Source organism: Anolis carolinensis, chromosome 2, assembly GCF_035594765.1.
Source record: "Anolis carolinensis isolate JA03-04 chromosome 2, rAnoCar3.1.pri, whole genome shotgun sequence".
In the NCBI taxonomy this organism is placed as follows: domain Eukaryota; kingdom Metazoa; phylum Chordata; class Lepidosauria; order Squamata; family Dactyloidae; genus Anolis; species Anolis carolinensis.
In genome coordinates this window covers 98,236,839-98,244,017 of record NC_085842.1, presented here as the reverse complement: position 1 = coordinate 98,244,017, position 7,179 = coordinate 98,236,839, and the positions used below count along the sequence as shown (strand labels likewise).

Sequence of the window (7,179 nt, the reverse complement as noted above, 5' to 3'; positions counted from 1 at the left end):
CCCAAATGATATGCTGTGTTAGTCCATCAAGTGCTCTGCTATGGCTGACTTCTCTGGTTGCAGTGCCTTTCATGTTCCTTGATTCACGTTTGGGCAATGCTGCATTTGGTGGTCCCTCTGTAGACTTGTCCACAGCTGCATGGTATACTGTAGACTGCTGCAGAGGTGAGAGGATCCCCTTTTGTCCTTTGTTGAATGTAGCATTTGTTGGACTGTAGTGGGTCTGTAGATACTTTGTGTTGTTTCTTCAAAGCTGTTTACTGCCAGACAAGAAACAATCAGGGCCAGTCAACACAAAGGATTCCCCCTGGCAGTAAACAGCTAGACATTGAAGCTGAAAGGCCATTCAATGCTAATCAAGGTGGCCAATTGCAACATTCACACCAGCCTCAAACAGACAAGAGTTCTTTCTCCCACCCTGGACCTTCCAGATATATAAAACGCCCTTGCTCAGTTTCCAATATAACTCACAACCTCCAAGAATGCCTGCCACATATGTAGTCGAAACGTCAGGAGAGAATGCTTCTGGAACATGGCCATACAGACCGGAAAACTCACAGCTACCCAGTCATTTTACTCTTCCACTAGCCTGGAATCCAGTGTCTGATGCATACCGTCCTCTCGGGATGGCTTGGCTTGAAGTAAAGTTTCTCCCGTGCTGGTGAGGAGCTATTCTGTCCTTCATTTAATGCATCAGAGTTTCTCTTGTGCGTACTGGGACTCCCCATCCCAATTTCCTGAACCGAGGCTTCCTATCCGGGGCTCCCATTCCACGCGAGTTCTGCGTGGATCCTAATTCTGACCGGGATTTGGTGGGAATGGCCCCGCAATGGCACCCTTTCCCCGGCCAAGGGCACCCCTCTCCCCCCTCCCCCCTCCCTCTCCGCTCCTCCTTCTCCTCTGGGCGGGCTGCTCCAGCAACCTTGGCCCGGCCGGGAAGGAGGGAGGGAGGGAGGGAGAGAGCTCAGTGGGTGGAGACTCGGGAAAAGGGAGGAAGGGGGCGGATCGCAGCGGAGGAAGAGGCAGCCAGAAAGAGAGGGAGAGAGGGAGAGAGAAAGCAAGCGCTGGCAGAAGGACGAGGGAGGCTGCTTTGGTATTGCCCTCTTGCAAAAGGATCCTCGCAGCAGCAACAGCAGCAGGAGAAGCTCCTCTCCTCTCCTCTCCTCTCCTCTCCTCTCCTCTCCTCTCCTGCAGCGACGTTGCCGCCGGTGCATCCTCCAAGCCTGGCTCTCTCCCTCCCTCCCTCCGCCTGACTCGTGTAATTGCTGCCTCCCCCTCCCCGTTTCCTTGCCTTCCTCCGGCTCGGCGCTTCAGGTGCGGCGCCCCTCCGGAGCCTTACAGACAACAGGTACGACTTGAGAGCAGCAGCCTGGGCTTGAGCCTGCGCCTGGTTGCCGGCGAATGAATGGGCGCCGCGAGGACGCGCGTGCAGCCAAGCAGCCTCAGCAGTTCGGCGCTTGCTTTGCTTGCAGGCCCGGCTGGGGCGCGAGCCCCGCTCTGGGCGCGCGCCAGAGAGAGAGAGAGAGAGAGGGGAGCAGGGCTCAGGCCTCGCTTGCAGGCTGAAGGAAGGAGGTTTTAGGGTGACGCTTTTGGGGTAAAGGAGGAGGAAAAGAGGGAGGGGGCTGCTCTATGGGGACAACAAAGGCGGGAGGGGCCTGGAGGGGTTTTTCAACCCTCCCCCCCCCAGCCTCCCTTCCTCTCTCTCTCTCTCTCATATCCGCCACTATGCATTTGCAAAGCCCATCGCTTCGGAAATGTTGATGGGAAAACATAGCAGGCATCCGATACTAATGCATGTGTCCTCCTTCCACTCCCCGGCCTTGCTTTGCCTCCTTCGCTGTGATTCTAGGACTCCCAAATGTGAAAGCAACGGGAGGGGCCCCTTTAAATCACATCTGCTAGGGCTGGAGGTTTCTTTTTCTCCTCTTCTTTTCTCCTTCCCAAATAAATGCCTGAGCATCGGTCAAACTTTTACCCGCCCCAGTGCCTTCTTGGGACCCATGTGTTGGAGGGTGATGGGGAGAAACAGAAGGGAGTGGGATTGGATCTACCCTGCCATACTTTTGACTGCATTGAACTGTATTATATTGGTCTGCACCAGGCATGGGCCAACTTGGGTCCTCCAGGTGTTTTGGACTTCCACCATTCCTCACAGCCTCAGGCCCCTTCCTTTCCCCCCTCAGCCGCTTAAGGAAAGGGTCTGAGGCTGTGAGGAATGGTGGGAGTTGAAGTCCAAAACACCCGGAAGACCCAAGTTGGCCCATGCCTGGTTTACCATGTTCCAAACTGCATTATATGGCAGGGTAGATCCTGAGAAATCATGGGGTCTCTGGAAGCCTTTCAGGAGTGAAGACATAGTTGATTTTCTTTGCAATTCTGTTTTCCCCCCTCTAGTATTTGTAAAAATAATTCTAAATACATATCTGGGCAACATGGAGCATTGTGATGTTTTCACCTTCAGGTGTATCTCCATTGTAGAATGAGGGCAATTTGACACCACTTTAACTTTCATGTCTCAATGCTATGGAATCAAGGGATTTGTGGTTTGGTGAGACACCGGCCCTCGTTGACAGATATGGCTAAAGCAGTGGTTCTTAACCTGTTTTTGGCCTACAACTCCCAGAAATCCCAGCCAGTTTACCAGCTATTAAGATTTCTGGGAGTTGAAAACCAAAAACATCAGGGGACCCCAGGTTGAGAACCACTGGCTAAAGACTCTTAACTCCCAGGATCCCATAGCATTGAGCCAGGGCAATTAAAGTGGTGTCAAAGTGCATTAATTTGACAGTGTAGATCAGGCATGGGCAAGCATTGGCCCTCCAGATGCTTTGGACTTCAACTCCCACAATTCCTAACAGCCTGGCTGTTAAGAATTGTGGGAGCTGAAGTCCAAAACATCTGGAGGGTTAAAGTTTGCCCATGCCTGGTGTAGATACATCCTCAGGCCTTTCCTTCCTTGTTGTATTATATATATATAAAATAAATATCTGGTGTTTGAGGGCCTGGCTCTCTCCCCCCCCCCCCCCCAGTCATTTAGAATTTCACTTCTGTGCTGATGGCTTTCTCAGCCCCAGATCCCCCCTCTCGCCCACCAGCAAGTCCTGTATAAATTGTGTTTGTGCCTTCTAAACCTCACAAATGTAGTTTCCCCCAATTGCTCTGGAGACATTTCTGATAAGAGATCCCTTTGCTTGCCAAGGCAGATCTTTAAAATATGAAAACAGGGCATCCATAAATATCAATTTGAAATAATACTTGGTGCTTAGATTGCTTTTCATCTTCAAAGTGCTTTCACACTCATTAACTGATCCTCTCAGCCTCCATTGGATGGCAGCTTAACCTGGAATGATTTATACTGAATATCAAAGGGGGACGCTTCCTAATGCTGTCTTGTGTTTATGAGTGTTGCTTTATTCTTCAGCGGTAAGCTCATGCTTGAAGCTGGAATTTCTTTGTCAGGAAAGGCTGCATCCCAGTATTGAAGATAAGGGAAGAGTTGTCCAAGTAGCTGTCCATTCAAGGGATGAAAAAAAGGCCAGGAAATTCATGTTGGACCCTGTGCTGCCTATTCTGGTGTTATATGGGATGTCAAAAGAAAGGAGACGTATCATGAGAGGGCAGGGGGGTTAAACTAATTTCCTTCCACTTTAACACAAAAAGATTGATCATAAAATTCCATTACTCCTTCTGACAAACAAAGAAAATTGAGCCATTTGTTTAAATGTTTTGTTGTTGTCAATGGTATTCAATACTGTATTGCATTAAATTGATCATTTTTGTACAGAGAGCTAGTTATGCTTTGCAGTGGCATGTAAGCTAATGGCAAGCTCTGGGAAAAGGTAGATCTTAAAGCATTCTTGCTAAGTTCTTACAATGCTTCTGGGATACAAAATCCTGATGTATAAACACCAGAGTGCAACATTAGGCATTTTCATCAGTGCAGTGCAAACTGTTTATCCAAATGAGTATTAAATATGATTGGGGTGTTCACCCTGGTGAGAGCATCATTGTAAAAGCCCTTTAATGAAAAGTGGAATTGATTACATGGGATAGGAGCATTGGCATCATTTGCAAGCAGACCGTAATGAAGAAATATATGAAATCTATGTACAAGCAGTGAACCCTCTAGGTAATGAGACTGTCCCTTTTACATTTGGATGCATTAAATGATTCAAGCCTTAAAATGCTCAGTACATTTGCTACTGTTTCCCCCCAAAAATAAGACAGTGTCTTATTTTATTTTTTTCTCCCAAAGATGTGCTAGGTCTTATTTTCAGGGGATGTCTTATTTTTTCATGATTCCTTTCTTGTACTTGACGGAATACCTCTTTCTTTTTGCGTTCATGTCTAGGGGTAAAGAGGCGGGAAAGGTGTGCGTGGGGTGAGTGAGGAGGTGGGAAAGACGCACACGTTTCCCTCCTTCGCACTGCACGTGCCTTCCTTGGTGGCTCCTTCCTCCTCTGCCGAGGAAGGCGCGTGCGGCATGAAGGAGAAGGAGGGAAAGGTGCGCGCTTCTCCCTCCTCCTTCGTGCCACACGCTCCTTCCTCCACAGCAGTGGCTCCCTCCTCCTAGGTCTTACTTTTGGGGGATGTCTTATATTTGGCAATACAGCAAAACCTCTACTAGGTCTTATTTTCAGGGGATGTCTTATTTTCGAGGAAACAATGGTAATAGCCAGAATTGTGATATCTCATCCTGCCACTAATTGTGGGGGAAGATTATTATTATTATTATTAATAATAATAATACCGTAATACCATAAAATAAAGAATAATCTCAGTCATGTCTACAGCATTTTAAGTGTGATTTCTTTCTTGGGCATTGCACACATTTTTGATGGTTTTGCAACAATGTGCTTTGGTTAGTTTGGGGAGAGGTGGTGATCAGAAATTAAGAACAGCTGTTGTGCCCTTCGTTCCCCTTTCCAAACACCATAAGCACAACTAAGGGTTTCTTCAAAAGATGGCATCTGTTGCCTTCTCTCTGTGCTGGCATCTGAACATGAGCCTTGCCAAGAGCTGCCCTCCTGCTGCTGCTCTTGAATTACTTTGGGTATCCCAGAGATTCTTGGCTGGAGTAAGGGTTTGATGGCAACCCCTCGATTCATTCCTCTTGGAAAGAGCTGTCGTTTGTAAAATGTGAGAAGCGAGGTTGGGGACATCAGAGCTCGGAAGAGGCTGAATTGTGTGGTGGCTCTTGGTGGTGGTCTGGCTCACACTAGGATCTATTTAAGACCTCAAATTGGCATCAACCTGGAGGCATGTCTCTCCCCCACCCCCACCTGCACAGTTTAGCAGGATGAAAAGTGCTTTCCTTCTTCAGAGATAACTGTTGGCTCCATAAAGCCTTAATCCCGTAGTGCTTTTCTGCTCTTCCTCCTTCAAAAGGTGCTCTCCGAGGATTTATGGGAAGGAAAAAGCTCGCATGAATATAATATGTGCACGCATAAATATGAAGTGGCAATTGCTGTCTTGGTAGACCCAGGTGCCTCTAGCATTGATCAGGGCTTTCTTTCAGGGACCTGTCACAAAACAAATAGGCTACCTTTCTGGAAGCCGAAGTAAGCTCTTCTAGCAGCACCTTGACGAAAAGAATAGTGGATAAGATCCTCTTAAAACATCCCTGCTGGGATGAGGAGGAGATACAAGGAATGAAATTACATTAATTAAACATGCAAGATTAAAGAAAAGCGGCAAATTGCATGAGTGCATTGGCTTAACATTCCACACTTTTTGTAACTGCAAGTCTTTGTGCTGCTTTAGCTTGAGTCTTAAACAAAGCACTATATAATCCCAAATGGAAGCCCCATCCTAGCTTTTGAATTACAACAGCCTTTATAAACGGATGCTGGGGTGTCTTTTTTGTGGGGTTTCAGGGAGGTGACAGGGAGCTCTGGCGTGGACTGGTCCATGAGGTCACGAAGAGTCGGAGACGACTAAATGACTGAGCAGCAGCAGAACTTGTTTGGTTATTTTCTGTCTTGGTAACTAGTGATAGAAATGAATATCACTTTAGTGCAGGGGTCCTCAAACTTTTAAAGCAAAGGGCCAGTCTACAATCCTTCAGACTATGGAGGGGCCGAATTATCATTTGAAAAAAAAATATGAACAAATTCCTATGCACACTGCACATGTCTTATTTGTAGTGCAAAACAACAACAACAACAATGAAAGAACAATACAATATTTAAAAATGAAAACAATCTTAACCCACATAAACCGATCAGGATTTCAATGGAAAGTGTGGGCCTGCTACTGGCCAATGAGATAGTCAAGTTAATTAGGATTGTTGTTGTTGTTGTGTGCCTTCAAGTCATTTCAGAATTTGGGTAAGCCTAAGTCTAAAATTAATTAATTATTTACTTACTACATTTATTTACTACATTTATATCCCACCCTTCTTGCCCCAAAGGGGGCTCAGAGCAGCTGTATGTACATACAATATATTATATTATTAGCATAGCACAATATTAGCATTATACATTACTATATTGAACTATACCACTATACTGTAATACTATATGTAATATATAACATATAATTAATATTATTATATGGTATTATTATTAGTATTATATTGTATAACATTATAATATTTTTATCAATATTATATGTATATACAATATATTATATTATTAAAACTGATATAAAAATATATTATAAAACTGAGGGCGGGGGCCAGGTAAATGACCTTGGAGGGCCGCATCCGGCCCCCAGGCCTTAGTTTGGGGACCCCTGCTTTAGTGGGTTAACACTGAGGAAAGATAAAGCCAACCTTATCTTAATTCCTCAAAACTGCTCCATTTGAAAATTCATGTCATTGTTGGACAACTTCAACTTGTTTCTGATTTATGGTAACCTATTATAGAGTTTTCTTGGCAGTATTTGTTGAGCAGTGGATTGTCTTTCTCAAAGGATGAGAGAGAGTGAATTACCCAAGGTCATCAGTGGGCTTCCATGGCTCATTGGATGAAAAAGGATGTAATAGTTCTATGTATTTCTGAGTACTTATTTTATGTGTAAAGGGGGAGACAGCAATTGGAATATAGGAAAGGTATTGGAATTGGAATTGGAAAGGAAGGTATGAATGTACAAAGGGCATGGGTATTGGGTTTTCCGGGCTGTATGGCCATGTTCCAGAAGTATTCTCTTCTGACATTTCACCCACATCTATGGCAG

At 45.5% G+C, this 7,179-nt stretch overlaps 1 protein-coding gene across 1 annotated transcript in view; it reads left to right on the top strand.

The window, feature by feature from the left end:
* The first annotated feature begins 1,018 nt into the window (after positions 1–1,018).
* The window catches only part of ndst1 (N-deacetylase and N-sulfotransferase 1), a 108,575-nt gene continuing 102,414 nt past the window's right edge, over positions 1,019–7,179 (top strand). The window contains exon 1 of the mRNA XM_062970281.1: positions 1,019–1,348. The gene's annotated coding sequence lies outside the window, so the exon portion shown is untranslated. The remainder of the gene's footprint in view (positions 1,349–7,179) is intronic.